Source organism: Meleagris gallopavo, chromosome 1 (genome assembly GCF_000146605.3).
Source record: "Meleagris gallopavo isolate NT-WF06-2002-E0010 breed Aviagen turkey brand Nicholas breeding stock chromosome 1, Turkey_5.1, whole genome shotgun sequence".
Taxonomy (NCBI): domain Eukaryota; kingdom Metazoa; phylum Chordata; class Aves; order Galliformes; family Phasianidae; genus Meleagris; species Meleagris gallopavo.
The window spans coordinates 84,887,186-84,913,670 of NC_015011.2; the positions used below are offsets into that span (position 1 = coordinate 84,887,186).

Here is a 26,485-nt window from a genome sequence, read left to right on the forward strand (position 1 = left end):
TTTTTAATGAAAGGAGTGATGATATAACCAGGTAATGGCTGAAATGAAGCTTGCTTGATGGCTGGCATTGTCCTTTGGCTCTGTTTAAAGCATCTTTTTCCAAGGTCTTTTGAATTGGACCGTTTACTGGTGGCTGCAAGACCTTGGGACTCAGCCAATTGGTTCTCCCTGTTGTAATCCTGTTTGTGAACACTTCAATTAAAGTTTGTCTAAGTTGGTTTTTTATTCTGAATTGTTTCAAATGAGTCTGAATGTTCTGGAGCCTTCCGAATTGCTTCCATTTAAAACCATGATTTTATGAGAACTTGCCCAGAGAGCACGAGAGCAAATGAGTGGAGTCTCAGGTTGAATTGGGTGCTCGCTGGCAAAGTATGTCATTTTAAGCATCTACAGACGCAGTCAAAGCATAGCTTAACTCTCCAGTTTGATCCCAGCCTTGCTAACAGCAGACTCAGGCATGCATACCACATGTTGTTATGTTAAAGGTTTGCTCAAGAGCCGCAGTTTCCACGCTCTGACCCCTAAAATATTCACTGGAGCTCCCATCTTCTTCCTGCTGTGACAGCATCACATTGTCTGAGGGAGTAGGGAGAATAGCTTATGTCTACTTGCCAGCATTAAAAGCTGTTAAAGGAGACATGGGGAGATAAACAGCTCACATCTTGTAATTGCATTCTGCTACACTGGATCAAGAAAGATCGAATTTTTTTATTTTTTTTTCCAGACTTTTTCCCATAAAATTATTAACTGAGATTTCCCTTTGCAACTGTGTAAAAAGAGTGCCTGGGTTCTGCATGACTTCCCTGGATATGTAATTAAGTTATGAATTGAATGCTCGCCAGAATTCTTTAAGCACTATGTACTAGAGAACAATTAAAGCTGGTCCAGGATTTCTCTGAGCTGCTCTAGTAAGCTTGAGGGTTGTGTAGATGTACTCAAAGTAGTTTTATGTTACCTCACTATGCGTTTGGTGCAGCAGCATGGAACGCTGCGTAGACTAATTGGACTGGAGTTTAGGCCTGTGGCTTACACTACCACAGCTGCAACGTTAAGGTCCTGAGCTAATTACTGTGAAGTTAGCAACCTCCTGTTACTGAAGTCACCAAAGTGCAGACTTACCTTGAGAAAAATTTGGCCTGAGGACAAGTAATAAAGTAATTATCAAACAAACTTTCATTCCACGGGTTGCAAACTCTAATAGCTGTGACATGGAAAAAAAGATTCATGGCAAACTGATTTCATTTAGAATACAGAGAAGTGAAAGATATGTGGTCTTACTGATCCAAGACGTGTTCCCATGGAGGCAGGAACATCTTTTGTGCCCTATTTTGCTCCATACTTATCTCTCAAGCTCATAAAGAAAAGAAACATTTTTAATTATATATAGTGCGATTTTTAAGCATTTCACTAAGCCTTATTAATAGAAATGACTTAATAAAATGTATCATTAAAAATGTTATGAAGTAGATATTTGCTTGTGATGATCTTGACTCTGCAATTATGTTTTTCCATAAGTGTAGGCATGCTGGTAGTCCTAAGAATAGGAGTCTTGCTCTGCTATAAACTACTTTGCATGCTGACAGACAACAGTAATAGATTGCTATCCACTTTCCCTCCATGAAAATAATGAGATACAAAAGCAACTATTTAATAGATGTTAAATAGATAACAAGAATTTGTTGTCTGAGTGTGGCTTCATGGGCCCTGAAAGTCTTCCACTGGCTGTTAACAAACTCAAATTGTGTTTTTAATTATGACTACCAACTACAGGGATGATAGTTCTGTCATAATCACTGTAACTTCAGGTAGCGTTTAAGCCGCAGGAGTAGATGGTTTCATTCAAATAAAACCATGGGATTTTTTTTATGACAGCTAAGAAAAGAAATGTCAGAAAAATATAGTGGAACCATAATTGTTCTAAACCAGAATCCTTTCCCGAGACATCTCTGTCTCCTTAAGGCATGACCAAGTTTAGCAGAGCCCTTCAGATTGTGGTTCATTTGAGATCGTATTTTTACTGGAATCCTTGTCAAAAATTAAGATAAACCAGAAATATTTGTTCTTTGAGTTACCATTATTCTTCACTCTCTCTCACTGAGAGCCCTTGCTCCTGAAGGATTCTACCAGCAAAGTGGAGGCTTTCTATGGGAAGAAAGTAGATATTTTCTCTTACTTTACCTTCCTCTTTTTTCCATAACAGAGAGAATAAGTTAAGCAACCAGTGATTGCTCCTTCATAAAAGGCATATTATTTTAAAGCTTTACAGCTAGGCTGTTAGTCATGTAATTTGTACAGTAGAATATTATGGCACATGAGTTTATTTAAGGAGAATGTGTGCAGTAACCACCAAATATGGCTCTAATGGAGAGATGAAATGAAAAGATATGTATGGTAATTGCCATGTGAAGGTGAGAGTGCACAATTACCATCACTGAGCTCTAATGGATGGAGATTACATATGGATGGATATGGCAGCAAACTGGAGCAAGGGAGATAGAAATGTATTTGTTAGGAGGTTGATGAAAAAGTGATTATCTCCAAAAGTCACTGACTTAACTGACTGAGAAAGAGGGAAATTCTGATTCACTTAGCTGGAAAGCTGCGACTGGGACTACCTGTGTACTTCTGTTTTTCTCCAATCAATAAAGTGCAGGACATAAATCAGAGGAACAAGATGTTCTGACATAAGCCAGGAAAATCACTACAGTCATGAAGTAAATGAGAGAGATGAAGTGGCTTCGGTGAAGTCAGTGTTAGAAGTTCTTTGGAAGAAGAATTTCACTTTGTTTACTCACTTTAGTATGTGTCAGAGCTCCCCCTGTGTTCATTAGCTACTGCAGGTAAACACTGTTTAATGCCAAAGGCAAGTAATTCTTTGTGGTTTGTTTAATGTCGTTGTACAATATTATCTAAATATTTTTGGGTACAATTTCCCTGAAATAATTTATCTTAAGCCTTATGGGAACTCTTCAGAAGCAAACTTCCTTTTTTTTCAGCCTTAAAAAAATGTAACTGATATATCGGGATGAAAAGATTTTGCTTTCCTGCCTTCAGTTACAATGAGATTCAAGGGTCTACGGTGACATGTTTAGATAGGAAACTGTGAGACCTTTACTTTTAAATTTTTAAACATTTCCTACGCAGGAAGGGAGAAGTTTCTTTTATTTTCAGAATAACTGCAGCCTGTTGTAGGCACAATGTGCATATATGCACAAAAATACAAGTTATCCAATTATCATGCTTCTTGTTGAGGAGCCTTCTGCTTTCCTCCATCTTTCAACTAAAACTTCCAAGTCTACAGTTCATGCTGCAAACCACTTTGAAGATAATGATGGAGTCTTGGAACCTGGCTCAACTCCTCAGGACAGAGTTTTGGAGGTTTGATGCACTCCTGGCAGCCTGTGTTGCTGGGAGGCATGGGACATCCTCATCTTGCTGGAGTAACTCAAGGGCTGTAGCTCCTTGCCAGATCACTGTACTGAAGTTTAGACAAGAAAAGAAGCCAGGTCAGCATTTCCATGATTGGGTGGAACTTCTAGCCAACAAGAGACTACAGAAGGCATTGTTCATTGTTGCTTCCAAGGCAGAAATTATTTTTTCTGAAGAATCCAGTACTACTTCTAAGCTACAGATTGATCTAATGTTGGTGTGTTTGTGCTGTGGAGCTCTAAAAACTTGCATTTTTCGTATTAGAGACTTAGTGCTATTTGATATGTATTCAAAGTCAAGCAATAACATAGCTATGCCTAGTCACTGATATACAAAGATGCCAAATCTAACAGGCTGAGCAGCTCTAACAACCGTGTCTTTATTTAATTTTGGAAAATGAATTAATGATAAATGCAAGAAATTTGTGGATGAGTGCATTCTGAAGCTGTCTTTACTGACAAAAGATTAACTAATTCAACCATGTCCTTGCCAACAGAGACTTCATATTCCCATGTAAAAGAGAGAGTCTTGTTGATAGTTCCAGTCATTGGCTAAAAATGTTGAAAATAATTATATTTGCTAGCTAGACAGGTGTTTAGATAAATCACTTCCAACTGTCAAGTATCCAACAATTGATACTTTCCAACATATTTTCCTCTTGGAGAATTGACCTATGTGGAGGATTTGAAAGAATGGAGTAATTTCATCTAGAGGAAAAACCACTGTGTCAAGAGAAAAGGGGGCAAAATAACTTTTCATATGTAAAATGAAAAATATTTTTTTTCACTGTAGTCCAATTCAGATAGAGCAGGAAATAATGAGCTTCAGTTGTAATATGAGGAATTCAGGCTAGCTGTCATGAAAAACTTCTAAGAGCAGGTAAATCTTAGAATCATAGAATCATTTGAGTTAGAAGGGACCTTTAAAAGAAGTCATCTAGTCCAAATCCCCTGCAATGAGCATGGACACCTACAGCTAGATCAGGTTGCTCAGAGCCTGGTCCAACCTGACCTTGAATGTCTCCAAGGATGGGGATTCACCATACCTCTAAGCAATCTGTTCCAGTACCTCACCACCCTTATTGTAAAAAACTTCTTCCTTATATCCGATCTAAATCTTCCCTCCTTTAATTTGAAACCATTCTTTCTTGTCCTACCAGAACATACCCTGCTGAAGAGTTGTCCCCTTCTTTTTTAAAGGCCCTCTTCAGATATTGAAAGGCTGCTATGAAGAGACCATTTTCTGCAGTAGGGATAGGCTCTCTTTGAGCCCTGTGACATGAAGGAGGACAGAGTGGGATCTCATCCTTCCAAAAAATCTAGCCAGAATATATCATCTGCAAAGATTGTGTAATCTGTCAGTGGTTTTTAAGAACAGGTCAGGAGTACATATGGAAAAATCAGGTTAAGCTGTGATGTGGGGCTGATAATTGTCTTTAAGTTCACTTTCAGCCCTTTTTCAGTGGTTCTTGTAAATTACTGTGGAACAGCTTGTTGCATGTTGTGGAAACAAAGCAGAAAAAAATTATTTGTTCTGTTGAAGGGCCATAACAGAAATTTTTCAAGATAAAATTACTGTAAGAGATACTATCTTAATTAATCTTATAAAAAAATACATAGTTAAACCAGACACAAGTAAGCAAATGGAAGCAAGAAGAGGAATAGAGAGGCATGTAGGAGAAAAAGGGAATGGAGTCCGTAATGTGGTTAGTCCATGTTCCCAATTTAGAGAAAATTTGCATCTGGCTTTCCTTTTAAGTTATAGGGAGAAAAACCAAAGCAACAAACACAAAATCCAGTTTACAAAAATAGTCCTGCTCCACATTAAAAGCAGAGCAAAAGTGAATGGCAGAACTATACCCTGCAGTAAACTGGCTGGAGGGAGTCAACATGACTCACTGCAAAGCATTTGTGTGATGAGAAAGGTTTAGGTGCCACCCTTCACATCTTCTCTGCCCTGGTAGATGAGCCACCCACAGGCAGGCCTGAGGGGCAAAATTATCATAACTTTTATAATTTACAGGATGGGCTCCAGGGCTTTATGGAGCCATAATTGCCATGTCACTGCTTCAGCAACATCCATGCAGCATACAAGGGAGTGTTCAGAAGAAAGCCACTTATCCAGGATAACGGATAACTGGTGTAATAGGCAATTTTCTGCGGTAGGGTTGGGCTCTCTTTGAGCTCTATGTCATGAAGGAAGGCAGAGTGGAATCTCCTCCTTCTGAAAAAATTCCCATTGCTATGCTTTTTTTATTCCCTTTCCTGAAATATGCACTTTTAAATGTGGAATATTCAGCAGTGTCATTATGTTCATGTACCTCTACAATTTTCTTTGCAAGTCTTCTTCTGGCATTTATCTCAAAAATATCTTTAAATTATATCACTGAGGAAGACATATAACTAGAAAAAAAAAACAGCTTAAAGCTTTCTAGAAAAGGATTTTACAACTCTTCTCATCTCTTTTTTAATTTTGGTATATGCCTAAGTGAGTATAATCTGTTTCATTTTTGTTGCAAGACTAAGATATGTTCCTAGATAACTGTCTTCATTGAAATACATACCAGACATCATGACCAACCCATTGCCATCTCCAGTACCTGAGCTTATATTTTACTGTGTACGTTGAGGAAACTCACTGGGAAAATAGGAAGGAGAGGTCTGTTTTGATGTTTATAGTGGCAAAATACACTGCATTTTTTTTATTTTGACATTTCTCTTAAGAACAGTCACATCTCATAATCTCTTCAGTAAGTGCAACTCAATGCCAGTGATTCTGAAAGTAAGCAGCAAGAGTGATCTTATCACACAATATTTGTGTAATGAAAGGGCAGTACCTCCCTCAGTGTTCACACTGATATTCCCGCTAACTTCCACTGCTTCCCAAGATCAAGTTCTGCAGCCACGATGTGCCTTGAACCTGTAGCAATATGCAACGAAGTTAAAAACCACTCTTTTGATTAGCAGTAGTTTACATTAACCTCCAAGAGAAAAGTATTATAGCCAAAAATATCGGCTATAACTTAACCAGTGTTGTCTTCAGATCAGAAGGATGAAATATGACCTTTTTTTGCACCCAGGGGTTTTGGGACAGTGTCTGCTGAAGGAGGTCTGGCATCTGGATGTACTATTGTTTCCACTGCCTGAGAGCTTTCCTCTTATAGACTATGTAACCCCAGTCTTGAACTTTGTTTATACCACAGGAGTCATATTCTCTATGACTCACAGAGCCTTTGGCAAACAAAGACATTTAGCCTTTTCTGAAGGGTAAGGAGGCTTCAGAGCACTGCTAAGTTGTGAAGACTGTTAGTTGTGCTCACATGCACCTCTGACTAAAGACAGAAGAACTTAGAAATCCTGCAACAGTTGTATGAAGTGAAGAAAAACAGGAGGAAAGCCTGGATGTATGTGTATATGTGAAAATTTGTAAATAAAAATCTGTGTCTGACATGGTGCTAAAGGAAGAGTCCATATGCTTGATCCATGTATGCTGAGCATTTGCATCAGGCATCACGTCTCTGGGTCTGATATGCCCTCAAATGAAACAATTGTGTCTCAGTCTGTCTTTCAATTCTGCTGCAAGCCTTTTCTTCATTAGAAGTCAAACAAGCCCCACTGTATAACGCATCAAAGATACTAAGTGTAAGGGTCTCCAAATCAAAAACTGCTTGTTCTTATCCCTCTGCTAAAGTAGTAACAACTTGAGAAAAATCACAGAAAAGACAACATAAAATATTTTCTCCACTCTTAAAATGGTTTTGCCATCATACATGTGATCCAAAGCGTATGTTCTGACCTATGAAAAACGGGTAATCTGCTGTAATCAGGCTGTTTTGTAGATAGGGAAAAGATTAAAGTTCTGAGAAAATTACATAAAAAAAGAAGAAAAAAAGCACTGGAGAAATAGAGAGGAATGGAAAGCAGTAAATGAGAAAGCTACTGTATTATCAGGCGCCAGAATCTTTGAATAAATCTTGTTGCCATCTGATACAGAGTGAGAAGAGAGGACACAGGAAGCATCTAGGTAGTAAGGCAGCCTGGGGCTTCCCCCATGGCAGTATCTCTGTGTGAACCATATCCAGTATGGTTTGCACCTGCTCTTTCACAGAAGGGCTCAAACAGTCTTCCCCTTCCACCTTCCAGACACGTGGGTCCCTGGGGGCTTTCACTGATTTGTGTAAGCCAGGTGCCTTCAGACAACTGCTGCAAATCCTATAGAAACTTATCAGTGGTAGAGAGAGAGGGCTTTCCAAAAGGGAAGACACGCAGCAAGAAGCTCTCCATGGAAAAGATGTTAGAAGTCCTCACTAGTTATCTTCCCCTTGTCACCACAAGGATGTAGGAAGGCTGCAAGAGGTGCTTCTCAGCTATCAGCAATATCCACAGCTCCTTCCCTGGCTGTCACCAGAAGGCAGAGCTCAGCGCTGCCCCTCTGCTCCCTCATGAGGGGGGCTGCAGGCCGCCATGAGGTGTCCGCTCAGCCTTCTCTGCTATGGGCTGAACAAAACATGGGATCTCAGCCCCTCCTCACTCACCTTGCCCTCCAGATCTCCCACCATCGTCATAGTCCTCCTTTGGATGCTCTCTCACAGTTTTATGGCTTTCTTATGTTGTGGCACCCAAAACTGTACCCAGTGCTTGAGGTGAGGCCACACACTGCAAAGCGGAGCAGCAAAGAAGAAGGTAGAAGGTAAGAGGCTGACAACGATCATGTTAAGAAGACTTTCTTAAAGGTCCTTTGTATATGTATGCTGTAGTCATCATATTTCTCTGAAAGAAATGGCGAGGTGCGTCAGCTTTCCTTTGCACCTGTTATTATCTTGAGTTGATACAGTGGAGATGTTTCCGTTGGTCGAACAGTGTCCCAGAATCACTGGAACAGTCTAGAAGGCCCTGCATAAAGTTCACTTCCCTTTTCTCTTTGCAGTTGCAATAAATAGCAGTGTGTGTGCGAAAAAAATATGTATGTTTTACTATAGAAAAAGTTTGGAAGAAAGTAGATCTGGGATAAAACTAACTCAAAATAGACTGGAATTAATGTTAACTATAAATTTCTCATGCAACCCCTGAAGAAAACATTACACTGTTTATAGTACTTACAGAGAAGTTTCGTTGTAGCTTATCTTTCGATTTCTCCTCTGGTGGCAAAGCTGCTCCAACCAGAGCCATATATACCCAGAGTTCCCGATTGTTGCATTGGATAACGAGCACTAACCAGCTAGCACTTTTTGTATGCTCACCGTGCTTCATGCTGATAAGCTTTTTCCACAGGTAAGGAAAACATTAACCAAGATTTTAGTGGAGCTCTACAGCAGATCCCTGCGAGGCAGCATGGAAAATAATTTATTGTCAGAGACAAAGAGGCCAGTTCTAAGTCACAGCTGATTGGAGTGTTAGTTTATATTCAGCAAAGATCTGGATTTGAGACCTTGTTTGGGACTCTACTCTAGCATATTTACACTAGCATAAGTCAGCTGGAAACAACCAGGGGTTTGGGGTGTGGTTCCTCACAGGTTTAGTGCTTTGTTGGGAAATGTGAGTGCATTCACAAGTGTACTAGAACAGAAAATTAAGAGCCACCTTTTGGCAAGAAAGCTGCTATTACCATAAAGCAACATGATTTATTTGCCAGTTCTTTTTAATAAGCATCTCTGCACTGCAGTAACATTACCTGAGCTGAGCATTTCCTGGAGACAGCATGTAAACGCTTGCAAGTACAAGGTTCCTTTCATTTTGTATTCATTTGTAGTAGCTTTTTAAAAATTATTTTGTCGTGAGATGGGGGAAGAATTCTTAGTGTACTTTTATATAGCTATACTTTTATATAAATTTTACTTATATATCTTTCATATTTATCTAAATATTTATATAATAATATAACTTTTATGTATATAATTAATGTTTATAATTCTTAGTGTGCTTTTGTTGTACATGGGGTAAGGAGCTCCTTCTTTTTTAGTAATTCAATGACATAATTCACTATAGTTAACCAAAGTGATTGTCTTCAGATGAGATCTAAAAAAGAGATGGGATCTGCTCATGGAAGGACAAATTCAGTTATTTTTTTCTGGGTTGTGACCTTCACAGAATAAGCCACGGTTTTGTTGTCTTTGCTGAAAGGCAATTGGAGACTACTTTCCCTCTCTATCTAAGGCTTATTGGAAGCATCATCTCACACAGATAAGGTAGCAAGTTTGCAGTTCTCTCCCTTAATAGGTGTTCTCCACATTTGAATTATCTTCCATTCCATTTAGAATCTGTTTTGTAGAACTTGATGTGATTTTTTGTTCTTTTTGCAGTGCTCACTGCTCGTGGTACTACGAACCGCTGAGATCTGTTGATGTGCTGATGTACAAATCTTGGCATAGAGGCAGGATCCTTAACAGCAGGAGCTCTTGCCCCTTCTTTTCCCTAGTACAAAACACTTTGACCTGGTGGTGCTCTGTTGCATTGCTCATTTCTGTCCCTAGCTGCTTCATGAAAGGATGGTTTGCATTCAGATGGGTGCTATAGGGTGGAACTGGGGGGTGCCTTGCATGTAGCTGTTGCTGTTGTGGTGATTTGAATTTAAATTGTTTCTTCCGCTACTCCAAGTACAGTTCAGAAGCTTGCATAAGAATGTAATGTAGTTTTATATATTGTTTCTGGGAGCTCATGACACTTGAATACAGGAAAATTGGAGAAATTCAGAACCCAGCCACGCTGATGATTATGGCTGGGGGCTGGCACAATTCTTGCAAAGAAGAAATGAAAATGTGTAACGTGCTTCACTTGACTAAGCAGCAGCCAATGTTGCACAAGATCATCCTCTAGATGGTTCAAGTGTCAGATGAAGACAAATGGAAGCAAGCAGCGTGAGCAGGTGAAGTGGGACAAACACACATTTAGGCTAGTAGCCAGTGCTATGAAGAGAAGAATGTAGGTGATCGACAAATTGTTACCTTTTTGTTCTGGGAACTTTCAACATGCCTCCTCTCCTGGGAGGAGCAGGCTGGAGGAAGAGAGCCAATCAAATAAGAAGGGCAGACAGTTTGCAACCCAGACTTTACCAGGTGGAATAATCTATGTGTTAGATGTGGGATAGTTTTCAAAGAAAATGGTGGAAACTCCACAAAACATAAACACAGACAGGCCAGGGTAGCAGTGAGTGCTCCACAGGGGTAAATTAGGAGATTGAAAAGGATGTATTAGAGGCCTATTAAGACATGTTCCATCTCTAAGCTGTAAGATTTCTGCCAAATGCACTCAGCAAACAAAGAGAAGCTAAAAATAAAATACCAAGGCATAATGATTTCCAGTTGTGTTTACTTCCTGTCTCGTTCCAATGATCAGACAGCAAAGCTGGCAGCTTTTATCCCTCTTAATCTGTGGGTCACTGATTGCACTGTTCTCAAATTCCAGGGCTCCATTTGTGCCACACAGATTTCTTTCTGAAGCTAGAGCAGTTCCTTTGGCAGTTTGCAACTATGCTAACTTTTCTTTCTTATTTTTAAATTTCTTTTGGATATGGACAACTAGTGCATCTTTCCAAGAGAATCAAACTGTCATTGTATTTAAGTCTTAGGAAAAGAATAAAGAGTAATAATAACCTGAAAAACACTGTGGATACCCTCTCTCTTTTTCAGTAAAGCCCAGCTGCTGTTTTCAGCAGTCTCTGAAATAATATATGCAGGTCACACAATATTGTAAAAATATGTTCTGTTTCCAATTACTGAATTTTTAAGAATCTGTTACCTTCAGTCTGTCACGGAGGAGTACTACCAATGGAGCAACGTCCTCGCTCTTTTACGCCTATCTGAAGTCATTTAGCTTTGTAAAGAGGTACAGATAATTTACATAGCACTTGAAAAGCAGGACAGGAATGCAGTACGAAATTATTGCTTTACTTGTCAATTGTGGTAAGTTGATTATATGCCCATGAGAAAGGGATCTGTGCATGCTTTTGTCTCATATAAAGCCTGGTCCTGTTAAAATCTTTTTCCTCACAAATTTTCTTCGTGCTCATTTTCCTACTCAAAAAACAATGGAGAGGTGTGCTTTCTTTCTTTTTCTTTTCTTTTTCTCTTGTAATGCTTTTTGGGAAAGCCTACTGTGGCAATGATTCATGCTGACTAACAGATGAGCAATTTTTGAGAAGTTTCAGAAAGCATTTACATGTATTCCTGGAATTATGTGAACTGTATTAACAGAGTTACTGAAAAGTTAAATAAATATAGCAGCAGGAACATTACCTCTAGGACTCTGACTGGCTAGCATCAATCACAGAAATCTGGAAAGAGACTGCCAACAGAAGGATGAAGGGTTAAGTCCTGTTTCTAGTTAGTCTGTTTGTTCCTATTGAAAACGGTGGCTGTGTAGGTGTAATTGAGAAGTATTTATCCTCAAGACTTCAGTAAGGCCAAAAAGTGCTGCGTTATCTGGATATTCTTTTACAGACTTTCTTCTTGTAGGAGAAAACAGCATGTACTGAATGTTTTAGAAGTAAATGAGTAGTGCTGTGAACACAGCCTCACAATTAACCCATCTTGTCTTAAGCGGATATCTTCCTAAAATATGCTGAATTTTGCTGGGGTGATGGTGTTCAAAATCCAACTGGTAGAAAGCTCTGAACAGAAACATTGTAATAAGGAGCGAATTTGTAAGAGGAAACTTGTGAGTTTCTAGTTTGTTTGTTTGTTTTTAATATGAGAGAGTGAATGCTAAAATGAAAATAAAGCAGTTGGTTTCTCTTCTCTTCCCCATCCCATACCTCTTTTCTTTCTCCAGCAGTGGGGGTGGGGGTAGGGACTCCCTAGGCAGGGCTCAGTTTAAAGACTTTTAAAGCCCTAAATAAATGTCTTAGGAAATGGGTATTGATCTTTGCCTAGAGAATAGAGCCAAAGACATTCATCAAAGGGACAGATGAAAAGTCTGTAGGTTTTTTGTTTGTTTGTATGTCTTGCATTTTTGGTTTTGTATTTATTTGTTTTGTACTCCTATCAACACAAGCAGCCTGAGTGGAGACTTTATTATTAGTGTCACTAATGTTTTTCTCCTCATCCCATGCCACTTACACATATGTTTTGAAACAAAGGAATGAGGACACAATTGTTTTAATCTTTTCTTACCTTTTCCTTTTCTGTGATCTATTTAAATAAATGAGCTTGCAGTCATCACTATGAAGCTGCTTAGTCAGAGTGGATACATCTGATTTTGCTTATTCTATAGAACGTCTGATTTTGCTTATTCTATAGAAATGCTCTTGGGCTTCTCTCCTTCCTTTAAAGGTGTTACACTTACAGCACTGTGCCTCAAGCACCGTTTATTGAATTTCATACTAGAACAAGTGAGAGCATGCTAATGAACCTGTGCTTGGTGCTTTTCTCTTTATATATGTGCTCTTCCCTGCAGCTAACTATTCAGTGCGTTTGCCACAGCTGGCAGTGGAAGGAGCACCCAATGCTGTGGGCGTTCCTTCGCATGCTTGGCCAGGTAGGTGAGAGCTGGTACGCCTGGAGAAAAGTCTGCAACCTTCTTGTATTTGGCTAGTTAACAAGGGGGGCTGAGACAAGGCCTCCTGCACCTCTCAGCCTCTTCAAGTCTCTGCTCTCTCTTTAGTACATGGATTTCAGCCAGTTTGCTTCAAAGGAAAAATGGCATGGCTTTAGTTTCAGGAAGGTAATTCTCTGTGTGGAAGTCCTCTTGTCTGCCTAAGCACAGTTTCTTTTGTCTGAACTTTGTCCTGTGTAATTATGAAACTGTGGGAAGAATGCTTAAGTATGTTTGCCCTGATTTATTGTTCCCTTTAAGCTGTTTAGTTTTCACTGTAGTAAGAGGTTAAGAGCATGCTTTGTGGGGGTTAATTATGGTGACTTTTGTGGCATATGTGATTCCACGTTGTCAACTCTTAATCCAGCTATATAGATTGCCTTCAGCTGGGACTTGAAATGCTCAGCTGTGCACAGGAAAAGCTAAGCCAACCAGAGAGCTGACAGGAAAAGATGAACCTGCTTGGTCCTGGATGTGTATGATTTATCTGCATCACGGGGAATAGAGAGGTGAACCTGCATTCATTTTCTGTCCATATTCAAACTCCATCTCAGAGACTTCCTGAGACTGCTTGTCCATAGCTTGCACCTAGGACTATTTTTTGTATTTAAACAATAGCGAGTGAATGGGCAGGTTTGATCTGAAGAACAACTTCAAACTTGGGCTTAACTCACAGTGTAAGCATACCTCTGGAGGCATTTGAAGGAACAGCAACGTGTACTTAGGATGCTTTGAGAAACTAGGGCAACACGTGCCAACCCCAGATGCAACCTTTATGACCAAATACTTTCAAAGTCATTGACAGGAACAGTGTAGTATGTGCGGGTTGTGTTTCAGTTGAGGTTACATTGGTTAAGAATAATTTAAGAGCTATGGCTATGTATGCAAGTTGTTGTTTCATAAAATATTTAGGGCTGGAATAGGAATAGACTCAAGTGATTAAAGGTGCAAGTACCTATTGACTTAGATAATTTGGACACTGAAGAAAAGAACACAACAACAAAAAGCACTACAAACCCCCAGGTAATCCACCACTCTATCTCCATCTTTGGGATAACAAGCTGTGTAAATTTGCTTGCTTACATATCCCTGAAGTGAGAGATGTATAAATATCCTACAGACTGACAGCTAGCTTGGTAATGGAAGACTGGAGAACTGGGATGAACTAGATGAAGCCCAGTTGTGGAAGTATAGTCATGTACATCAGTCCCAGCTGTGTTCTCCTTGCCAAACCAGTGATGTAGCATACATATCAATATAATGTCCCAGCTGGTTGTCAATGGCAAAAATACTGTGTTGTGAGAGCTGTGTTAGAAATATTCAAATCTGGGCAAAAGACAAAGTGAAAAAGAGACAAACAAATAAGCCGTCCTGAAAATACTTTTTTTCTTCATTTTGAAAGTTGCTTTTTCAACTCTTCAGTATTTCTTGCATGAAGAAACTACTGATTTCTTATCTAAGTATTATTTGACCCAATTGTAGTGCTTTAGGGCATTCCAGCTGGAGGGACTTACATCATCTTGTGTAAAACAAAACCACAAACAAAACGGATGACTGAAGAATTCTTAAGAATCTGCACTGATTTTTTTTAAGTAAGGAAAATTACTGTATTTTAGGATTTTGCATTAGGTTTATTTCTTGCGTAAGAAGCCAGTGTCAGAACAGGAACAGAAGTGTGCATATTTTTCTGTTGAAACATGTCTGTTTATATTTTTATTATATTTTAGAAGTGAAAGAATACAGAATTCTCATCTAGACTTCTTTTAACTAACAGTATTTTCATTAAGTGCTACAAAGAAATTGCCAAAGAGGCAGTGATTGCAACAGTAGAGGATTATTCTTAAGTTTCCAACAAATGCCTTCCATTAAGGCAATGACAAAAGAAGGATAAAATCTTTCTATCTCAGTTTTGGGGAGCATATGCACCTATCATAGGTGTAGGAAATGATGCACATTTATGATTTAGGTGCTTCTGTACAGTTTTACATTTTGAAAGCTAATGTGTCTAATATGGAATAATAATTCATGAGATGTTCACTAGGACAGATGACTCAATCCAACTGGAAAGATTTTCTGATTATTATTATTATTTTTTTAATGTTCCATTTCATTGTTTGTAAGTGCTACCCAAGGAGCACTGTGTAGGTGGAATTACTTAAAGGTTAGTAAGGGTGATGTCACCTACTGGGACTATTTGTTTGGACTCAACAGGATAGCTAAGCAGTGAAGTATGTCTGATTTCTTTCTTTGCACAAAACTGATGTGAGAATGTTCCCCAAATTACTATTTGTACAACACATGAAGAAAATTAAAGAGAACAACCCTGAGATAAGAGAACTGATTTTATATATGTAAGAAACAAACCCCAGGCTATCTTGTTTATCTGCTCTTAGTCACGTTGACTAATGTGTACTCCAGGAAATAATAGCATTATGTTTTTTAGGTTTTTGGTTTTCTGTTGTTGTTGTTTGTTTGTTTTGTTTTTGTTTGTTTGCTTGTTTTGTTGGGTTTTTTTTTTTTCCCATAATGACAGGGATTAAAATGTTTTCAATTTCTTGGTGCCCTAACTGCTGGCAAAGATGTGAGCGTATGGTGATTCTCTGGCAAAGACCTTAGGAGAACGTTTTGATTTTTCCTTGCAAATTTGTAACCACTTTGTTGCTATAGTAATCGCTCTTTCTACTTGTCAGTATGGATTTTAAGAGCTCTATTCACAAAAGTGCCCATTTGGAGACATAGTCAGAAATAATGGAGGTGGGTTCTCTGGTTCTCTTGCCTCTACTAAAGAGCTAAGTACAAGGGGAGAGAAGGACAGAGAGAAACTGAGTAGTGAGTTGAAATTAAGTAGAAGAGGAGAGGATAGGTGAGATAGAAGACATGAGCATGACAGAGTGAGAAGGAACTGAGAAGCCTCAAGGGAAGTAATCTTTGATACCAAGAAGGCTTTCGCTCTCACTATGATTATTCTGAGACTGGTATCTGGCTTAGAAATTCTGAAGAGCCCAGGATGTGCCAGTGCTTGGTTTCCCATGAGAGATGCATCTCCATGTGCAAGGTAGTGACCTCAGCTGGGTGAAATGTACTTCAGAGGTGCAAAGGTTATACAAAATGTGCATCTCAAACTATTGGAAATCACTCATTGTGACATTTCCTTAATCATCTGAAAATGACTGACTGGAAAAAATAATTCACACAGATGCAGAATTACACTGAATAGGACCTCTCAGTCAAAGTAATCTTATTGATAGGCTGTGAAAATGAGAAAAGAAGGAAAAACACTCAAATTAGCTGTCTTTTTTTTTTTTTTCCCCTAAATTCAAATAAAATTTTTCTTTACCCTTGATAAAGTTGAATTCTGTTCCCAGAAAGTGTGCTGTTAGGGGAGCTTGCTTCTCCAAAGTATTATGTCTGTAAGGCATGTTAGCAGCAGGTTAGGGATTTTACATGAGGCTGAAATGACAGATTAAGACTCCATTCTGGGGAATCAAAGTAGAGAAATAAAATACTGAATGCATCTATGTGAAATTGCCCCAAACCTGCAAAGTTTTATCAGCTTTCCTTTACTCTTTTTGATAGGACAAGGGAGAGTGGTTTTGGTGTATTTCTACCTAGGGTTTGTAACTTTTCACCAAGGTTAATCCTTAATTTGGCTGAGATGTCCCTGCTGCTTTCTTCACTATGTTTCTACAGCAAGGATTTTTGATTCAGCATAGAAAATTTAAAAGCTATTGCCATAAGGCCACTGCTCGCAGAATAATTTCATAGGTATAATCAGTGGTAGTTATGCTGATTCTCCATTTGCACATAGTGACCGAGATGGTGGAGTAACAGGAAAGCTGAAGTGTACAAAGATTGATCTTGCTCACCCCTTTGCTCTTCGTTTTTTATATATTGAGGTTTCTGCATGGATGCTGACATCTAGCTGTGTCTTGGAATGGGAGTGGGAGGAGCAGTGCAGGTCTGCACATCTGTAAGGAAAGAGATAGGGATTATCTTTTAGGAGGTCAGAATCATTTCATGAATCTGGGGCACAATAAAACTATACTCAGTTTTCTCTGTCCCTGGCATGGTTGGTCAATAATCTGATGCGATGTTAACTGAACCCAGTTTATGGTCTTCACATATATGTACCTTTGTGTGACTTTGGGCTATTTTTATTTTTTCCCCCAGGATTTCTGTACGTTACCAAAGTAATATGTAAGATCATTTGCTTTAGAAAAAACAGGCTTTTATCCTTTATTGTGTAATTTGTGTGAACCTTTCGATTGGCCTACAGCTGGTTAGAGCTGATGCTTTTATAGTCATAATTTTCCAAGTACCTAAAGGTGTATTGATATATTGCAAAAATAAATTTTCTTCTTGAAGTCACAGAGAGCTCACCATAGTTTAAAGGGAAATAACTTCCTTTTTTTCTCTTAATTTTTGGGAGATTTAAGACTTCTTAAAATTACTATTACTACTTTTATTTTTTGTACTCTGGGGAATTTCAGGCTTATGTGGCATGGATGAATGGGAGTCTTAGTAACCAGTGGGGAAGGTGACAGGTCGTTTTTTGTTTCTGACAGTACTGGTGGGAATTCTGCCTCCTGCCTGTCATAAGAAGTCCTTTGTACAGTTCCCCTTTCTTTAGACTTTAATCCAGCAAAACACTTTCAGCACTCAAGTGGTCTCATTTGCTTTCAGTGACAATATTCACAGACTTAACATAAAGCATGTGTTGGAGTGCTTTGCTGGGTCAGGGCCTGCTTTACTTGGGCTGCATATCAAGTCTGCATGTGTGTTATTCTAGACTTTCATAACTTCACAGCATCAATTCTTCATTGTATTTAGTATTTGCACACAACCTACATTTGTAGAAGAGAATATATTAACCAATACATATGTGGATAGGAAACACAGATGTGCACCTACCTGTGCTCATTAGAGCTAGGATATGCAGAATGGTTGTTTCTTAAATAACTGTACTTACAAAGAACTTTGTCTTTTTTTTTTTTTGCCTTCCAATTCACGGTGTTTCATTTTGAGATTTCAGGGTGCTGACTTAAGGAAATAATAAAGTAATTAAAACAGCTCATCCAGCCTCCCTTCGAGTTTCTGCTATGCAAAAACCTATGGCTCTTCAGTTGATCAGTATTCATCTGTACAAGCCTCAGGGTGCAGCCCAGGGTTTTTTACACTGAGACATGTTAAAGGTATGTCCACACTGCTGTTTCTGCTTTAAGGTAAGGAAAGCAGCAGAGGTATGGGAGCTGCCTACCAAGAAGTAATAGAGAGCTCCTTCTATTTGTCATCTGAAGGTATGAGCCAGTTAGCTGAAAGCTATCTCTTGTATGACTATGCAAACATAAGAGCAATTTTACTAAATACTAGGAACAAAACAGAGACTCATCTTGTAATTAGAAAATTAAGGATTCACGTGATCCTGATAGGCAACTAGTGACAAAGTCAAGTGTCCTCTGAGTCATGTGAAATAGTGACCTGTGCTGATTCCATCTCCTGTTCTTGCCATACAGTCCTTTGTAAATAATCTCCTAATCAGAATCAACAGCTCTGGCTTGACATCTGGGAGATCTTGGATCTGGAAGCAGCTACCAGGAAATGAGTATCTCCAAGGCAGATGCTTTGGCTGCAGTTTCAGTTAGACATACTTTCAAAATCTCAACCTTCCCCCAAACCCTGGAGAGTGAGTGGGTTTGGGCTCTATTTGTTGTGTTGATTGTATTATGGAGCAACCACACACTCATACACACGCACACAAATATATGTGTGTGTGTATATATAAATAGCAGCGTTCCTCAAAGTGTCAGCTTTCTACTCTGTTTATCAACAAACATTCTTCCTGTTTTCAGTTGAACACCTTGTTGAAATGTGAGCCTGAAAATCCTGTTCTAGTTCTCAGTACTGTACTCAGTACTGTAGTTTGCTTTTAATGGTGCGTGTGTCAGTAGCCACAGTTTCAAACTGGAGAAAGCTTCCTCCCTCTTTTGCAAATTTGAAGAAATGTTTTGACTTCACAACTTCTAAAATAAAAAAAATGATTTTAAATTAGACTTTTTTCCACTTGAAAATGCCTGTAGAAGCTGAAATTAACTAGAGAAGAATGAAACACAACTAGAGGTCTCATTTAGAGCTGGAACCACACAGTGTGTGGTGGCAGTGCTACTGTGTTGCCTCCCTCTGTAGGAAACCAAAGCACTGTGTGGCTGCACAGCAATGGGTCTTGTCTCAGCAATCTTTATCGGCTGCTAAACTGGCTCTTGTTCTATTCCTAACGTAGATAGGATGTGGACCTTACCGATTGCTAGGCACTGCCTAGTGATCCAGAGGCAACTGATGTGTTTCTGACTTCTACTCAGGCAGACAACAGTTTTTAGGCAATTTGTGTCAGGTATAGTGGTGGGGAAGGCAGTTTCAAAATGCGTTACTGTGGTTAAAATTCTGACTTCAGTAAGTTTAATCTTTAATCTTTCTCATTAAATGTTTCAGTAGTTGCAGGTCCATCTGTGCTTTTCACCACCTGGGGAAGTGCTAAGATTGTCTAGGTGATCCAAGACTGGACCTTTCTAGTTCTCTTTTCTTGTCTCATGGCAAAGAGATTTCTTCATGGTGGAGAGCATGTGGCTATGCAGGAAGCAGTGTTTCAGAGTCGTTGGTAATGATTCTTAGTGTCTTTCTGAACTGGAGATATCTACATTTTCTTTCTCAATCAGCATAACAAAGCCATTCCAAAATTGTGTTTCTGGTGGTGCCACTCAGAAAGAGATAAGCCCTGTGAGGGTAGGAATGCCACAGTAGGAATCACTTTGCACATTTACTGTGATCAACGTGTTGCATGCTCAGCCAAAATAGTGCATGGAATGGGGGAAGATAGCAGTGCACACCTCATTTGGTCAGGGCTTGTGGGGATATGAAATTTGGCAGAGAAAGCAGCTTCGACCTCTGTCAGGATAAAGAAAGCAAGCAGGGTCTTAGCTTACACATTTTAATCAATGTCTTTTTAAATAGCGTTTTCTGTTTGTCTAGGATGTGGTTTGGAGTTTTCACATTAGAATGTGTTAGGTAGCTGACTGTGGTCTGTTAAACACATCTCAAAGGTGGTAAGCCTTATCTCTGCTTAAAGACAAAAGCTGTAAAAATAAACATATATCTCTCTCACTTTGAGCCCAGCTGAAGATGGTTTTTGCCTCAGGCTTCTCACCATGACCCACAAAATGAGGAATTACTGCCTTTAGCCCAGCAATTACTATGAGTGCTCCCTAAACCGTGAATTACAGAAAAAAAATATCCAAGGTTACTCAAACCACTCACTTAACATTTTAAGCTGTCCTGCTGTTGTTTTTGTTGTTGTTGATTAGGGAGAGTTTGTGTGAAGCAGCTCCCCAAGCAGAATAACGTGTGCTTGTGAGACATGTACTTTGTAAAGCTGGGCGAGTCATTTCCAGCACAGTCATAACAAACAGGAAAAAGCAGAGTAGAAGAGGTATACTTTTCAGTCAGAGTTGCTACTCATGGGGTGACCACATGGTTGCGGTCCGTTGGCCAGCTGCATTTGTGGGTGAAGAGAGAACAAAGTGCTAGAAGGAAACAGCAAAGGGACACGTGCAGAAAGGCAATATTTTAGTATTTATTTGTGAGGATTCTTTTTTTTTTTTTTTCTCCATGATCCCTGTCGTTCTCCCATATAGTTATGCCATTTTCCATGTGCTGCTGTCTTGAAGCATACATCTTTGTTTCATTATATTACTGAGCCTAGTATCTCTAAGTAGCTGAAGAAGCAGCTTTTTCTGTTGATGTTCCCCACATGAATACTTCCTTCTCTAAATCAGGCCCAAAAGATCTTTATGAGAATTCTGTTTCTGATGTTTTTCCCCCTCTACTATACATCACCCTCAACTATATCTGCACTGGGAGTCTAATGATCTAAATCCAGATGTTTAGGATATAGATAATAAGACAGAAGGGTGTTTATGCCCAAGGAAAGCATGGATATGTCTTTTTCTCTTACTCATATAACTCCTGCTTCTTTAAAGCAAAAAGTATGTTCATTTTTAAAGAGAATAGTATATGTCCCATTGGGTATGTATGTGAAGCACTGTAAAGCATTTATGTCACTCCTCATACTTTAGCCATCCTAATTTTATTTCACTCTGAGATCAAGAGGTGTGCTGGAACAAAAATTGTACACACTGCCAATTTTAAGAGGATCTGATAAACACATGCAATCCCAACTTCTGGTTATCTGGAGAGCAGAGAGAAATAAAGAGGAAGAAAGTAAACCTCCCACACCTGTTTTTCACTTTCCTCAAGTCAGAGAGATGAAAACCTGTGACACGTCTGTATCATCTCTGATCTAGTTAAAGCTTTGAAGTGTTGATACTCTGGTGTTAGTGTTAGCCTGAATGACAGAATCCTTCCTGGAGTTGACATGAGCAAATACAGCAGGAGGATGAGAAGTTAATCACTATGGCCAGCCTCATTAGTGCCAGCATGGGGAAAAACTTGGATTGCATTTCCTGCTTGCCAGGAATATTGCTCCTACGAGAAGTTGTGCTTGAGAACAGAATAGTTAAAGGTGAAGAAAGTAAATTCTGGCGGTGGGAAATGGTTGATACAAAGTGAATTCGGGAGGGAGTAATTAATGGAACAGATGATTGAATATTTTATCCTTAAATTAGGAATATGTTTACTCTCTGAACACACCAAAGAGCACAACACAGGGATTCTTCTGATACATGTAGTATTTCACATGGGCTATCAACATTGATCATGGTAAACTTGTGAGAACCTCTGGAAACAGTGGAAGCTCATGGAAGATGTTTGAGCCTTGAACAACAAGGAAAATGTTGTTTTTATTTAAGGTAGCAATGAAACATATGCTGGGTCATTAGACACTAGTAGGAAGAAATGTAGACAAGTGCATTGCATATTGGATAGATGAAAACCTGTTAGAGGCTGTAGTCTGGACAGCAATAGATGTACAGCTGGGGGGACGGCAGGTGCACGCTACTACTAAGGCAGTGAAAGGTGATGACTGTAGTAAAGCAAGCAGGTAGGAGCCATTTACCAATTAAGAAGCAGATGTGATTTGTCATGCTTTTTAACCTTATCACTAGTTTTAGAGCTTTGTTGGAAGGGAAAGAAGAAGCTACAAATTGAAAGGATCAGCAATCAAAATGTTCAAGAGGAGAATGATATACAGGGGTATGCCTGCCTCATAAAAAAAAATAAAAAAAAAAAAGTAATGGACTTGGTTTTTCTTTATGACTAGGCAGCTGTAACTCTTGATTGCCAAGTGAGAAAGAGCCTGTTTTTCTTCACTGAAGATTAGAAATAGGAAGCAAGACACGTCTTAACCTTTTTATATTCTTGAGATATTAATGTTAATATAATGTATAATATAATGTATTAGCTCAACTGCCCAGGGTTGTCAGGCCTCGTTGACTCTTTTACTTTGTAGAATTATTTGATTTACTCATGTCATGTCAAAAGTAATGCCTCCTATTTATTTCCATGAGAACTACAACAGATACAAATAGCACAAGAACATCATTTGATAGAGCAAATCCTCAGTTACAAAACACTCTTTTTTCAGCAAAGCCCCACCACTAGCTATGCATTTGCACCAGCAATGAACAAGAGCCTGCATGCTGTGCTCATAAAAAATCTGCATCAGCAGAGGTGACCCACTGTCACTATCACCACTGCTGAAGCGTACCACCCACCCCCTCACTGTGCTCATGTCCACTGTTTGGTCTCCATCAACATTCAGCAAGTATCGATAAATGTCAATGATTTCTATGTTTTCTGCATGGGGGGATTTCATGACACACATTCACTTCGTGCTCACTTCCATGTCAGACACCATTCTGTTATACTTCCCCTTTGCTGCCATCTGTCACGTGGCAAAAAAACTGCAATGGATTGTTGATGGTAAGGTTCCACCTTTATGCCATACCAACAGCATTCACCTCTGATATCACGGACCAACATAATAAAATATGAAGCATTACTTTTGGAACAGCCCTCAGAATTACCATTATCACAAAGAGTCTTGTCCGAAACAGGATGGAAGGCTGAGCACAGAAACATATCCAAAACATACAACCATGCTATCCTGGATTTAAGTTAGCTGAAAAGTTCCATTTTGTTTGTCTGAAGGGACCTTTGTGTGCAGCATCTTTGAAACGTTCATTTTAAGCCCTGAACCCTGAATTCTTCATTCTATGGCTGTGTATCTAGGATCTGCTTATTGGAATAGATATTTCCTGATTTTTCTTTTGCAGCTTTCAGTAGCACTAGCATTTCACACACTGGTCCAATAGATGACTTCTTGCTCCGCCAGGAAGTTTGATAAATTTCTTTTCTTCTTGCAGTAAATTAGGTATTAATGCCTTGCCTCACACACACTCTGAAGTCACATACCCACATGAGGAGTCTGAAGCAGTGTTTACTGATGCACACTCTATGGAGAAAACTGAACTGTTCTTGCATACTTTTGTCTGCTACAGCAGTTCTGGGATTTCTGCCAGAGTGTTTTCCAGGGTCATGCCCACATGTAGATGTATGCCTGTGGTCTGGGCCCCACTGAAACAGAGCTGCCTTCCACCACCTAATGGTGAAATAGAAGGAAAAAGGTTACACGTGATCTGTTTGCTCAAGTGACACCTCCCATACAGATATATGGATGAATAAACTGTGACTAATATTACTAATGTTACATGATATCAGAGGTCATGTAATTGTATTCTGAGCCAAGATATGTGCCTCATAATGTTATCCACTGTTATGTGCTCTAAAGTGTCAAGTGTGAACCACATGTAGCACTGATAATTAATGTGGTATAACCTGTATGCCAGGATGATGAATGCTAATGAGCTTCCTTGTTAATCATGGTAGGCCTGATGTGTGTTAGGAGTCTGCATCCAGTCTCTACCACCGCTACTGGAAGTTTTGGTCAGGAACGTAAAGACCTGACTCTAAAGCTATTAAAGCTAAGGAGGGGTCAGAAACTGTCTAGAAAAGTTTACTGAAGGCAACAATTATGAGGAGAGTGAGGTAGGACAAGGGGTAAGAATTTATAGGAGGAAACTTTTAGTTACCTACTACACAGAGAACTGAGTCCTGCCTTCTGGCTGACATGGCACATAGTACAAATGTCATGGAGCAGTAAAATATTCCAGAAACTTAGGACAGGACTGTCTCTGAGAGGCTAGAGATGGACCAGTCTAACTTGCTTTGCATAGTGCCTGTGTTTGCCAATAAACTGTGCAGAAGTTGCCAAATACAGGATGCAGTAAAGAGGGAACCATAACAAATGAACAAGGCACTTGCCTTAGTGAAGAGATCAAAAAATCATGAGGAAACTGGAGCTAGAGAATCCTGCTGGGAATCTGTGAAAAACAGGTTTTTGGTGATCATTTATACTGACATGTAAAAATGAAGATACTGTTTTTTGAATTTTCCACCATCAGGTCACTCCCCTTTCCACTTCCTTCCCATAGTTTTAACATTAAAAAGTTCTTTTCTATCCGTGCTTAGTGTTTACAACAGGGAAAGCAATACTTGCTTAGACTAGATACTGAAGCTGTTTACATTTTCCTACGTTCTTGATGTTAATATTTAGAGGAGCCTTTCTTGAGGCTATTGAGGAGCCTATGTTTGAACAGAGTGCTTTCTGCCAACTACATCTGGTGGAAAGGTTACCGGTCTGTTTGGCTTTGGATGTAAGAATCTGCTTGAGGCCGAAATGTTGACATTGAATACCTTAGTGTGTGGTGTCTTTGCAGCCCTGCTGTGTAGTGCATACATGTTATGTTGGTAAATATTTCTTCACTGGTTGTCCCGGAGACTAAAATTGTTTAACTGCAGAACAGAAAGAATTAGCAATAGCAGTGCATGCTTCTGTTCCAGCAGTGATAAATATTTGACTGTCGTTGTGTTCAGCTTGGACTATTTTTAAAATATCCAGAGCTCTCCATGTGCCAGTTGTCATCACATTAGTAATTTAGCTTCATTTTCCAAACTTATCATAAAATTAAACCAACAGTACTTAATGGAACCACATACGTGAGGCAAGTTACCTGACAGATACAGCTGAAGAACTGGCCCTTAGCAAGACTGGAGTATTTAGAACCCAAGGTAACAAAGACAGCATAATTGTCTTGCTAATAGCTGGTAATGTGTTATGAAATCTAAAGCACCCTTCTTGGAGTACCAGGCTGTGTGATACAGAGCTGCTGGAACATGCACTGCCAGCTTTTCAGGGAGAGCCAACCTATGTTTTGACAAACTTTTAGAATTCCAACTGTCATGCTTCTTCTTTGAAATTGTGTGTCAGGCTATGAGTGTGAAGCAGCTGTCATATTCCTAACAGGACTAAGATGTCTCTATCTGTATTCAAAGCTTACAGTGCCTGTCCTGGTACTATGAGGAGACACAAACACATCAATCAAAAACATCTGTTACTTATAGTAGATTAAAAACACTTGGTCTAAGTAAACACATTCTACAAGGTTAGATTTCAGCCTCATGTTTTTAAAACTTTGAAAGATGAAGATTTTGCCAAGACTTAGGCTCATCCCTTACAAAAGGCACATAATACAGGTTAAGTTTTCATGGTTGAGCACTAAAATATCAGAAGGAGATCCCGACAGCTTCATAATTTGTAGTAGATTCGTTGCCTGCTGAAGCAGTCTGAATGATGGTCTATTAACAAGTGCAGTGCTATACATTTTACATTTCAAGGACCAGAAGAAGAGTCACAGTTGAACAGATCAACTGTTTTGCTAGAAAAAATTCAGCTGCTTGTAATAAGAGACATGTGGTCCCGTTAGGCCAAGGGAAGTAGGTTTCTGTCTGAGGCCTCATCTGCAGAGCATTTTCCCTGAGGGGGCCCATCAGATCCTACATGAGCCATGTCCATATTCATAAATTGCTCCATCCTGGGCTTTCCCATTGCTAATCCTCAGTCATTTAATCTGTCCTTGTACACAGATGGGCAGGGGACTTACTGGGAGCAAGGGCTGCATGATGGGAATGGTGGTACCCATGTGCCGGACGTGAATCACTAAAGTCAGCATTAGGGGATTATGTAGGGCTCAGGTGTCTTCTTGGCAGGAACCACTAAGTTAATTATTTATATAAATAAAGAGTCATCCAGGACAATTAACAGCCATAGAGCAAAGCATGATGTATGCTGGCCTGTCTCACTCCCTAAGCTACAGAGCAAAACTCTTGTAAACAAGGGATGTAAGTGGGCCAATTGCATACTGGCCCTGCCAAATCAGAAATTGCACTTTTGGCTCAGTAGGGATAAATTGGTTGTGATTGCAGTCATCCTTGCCACTCGTGCTCTAGCGTTTTCCCTTGCATAGTGATCCTTAGATGATGCAAATTAACAGAGCTCCTCTGATAGCAACACAATTTGGTGCCCGAGGCAATAAGCCATATTGGACATGAATTGTCTCTGCATCCTCGGCACAGTCTATGCATGTGCACAGGGGTCTGTTCAATGCCTTTGGAGTACTGAA

General features: G+C 39.4%; 2 long non-coding RNA genes across 3 annotated transcripts in view; one reads left to right on the forward strand and one right to left on the reverse strand.

Annotated features, from left to right (window-relative positions):
* Positions 1-26,485, forward strand: part of LOC116217324 — a 186,464-nt gene that overhangs the window by 105,293 nt on the left and 54,686 nt on the right. The window lies entirely within an intron of this gene.
* Positions 3,154-8,672, reverse strand: LOC104913602. Of its 2 annotated transcripts, XR_795505.3 has the most exons (4): positions 8,529-8,672; positions 7,964-8,084; positions 6,266-6,348; positions 3,154-3,478 (listed from the first exon to the last, which is right to left on the reverse strand). It is a non-coding gene; the product is annotated as an uncharacterized LOC104913602 (long non-coding RNA). The 2 variants fall into 2 exon arrangements; XR_004161736.1 differs by lacking the exon at positions 8,529-8,672 and having other exon boundaries at positions 7,964-8,312.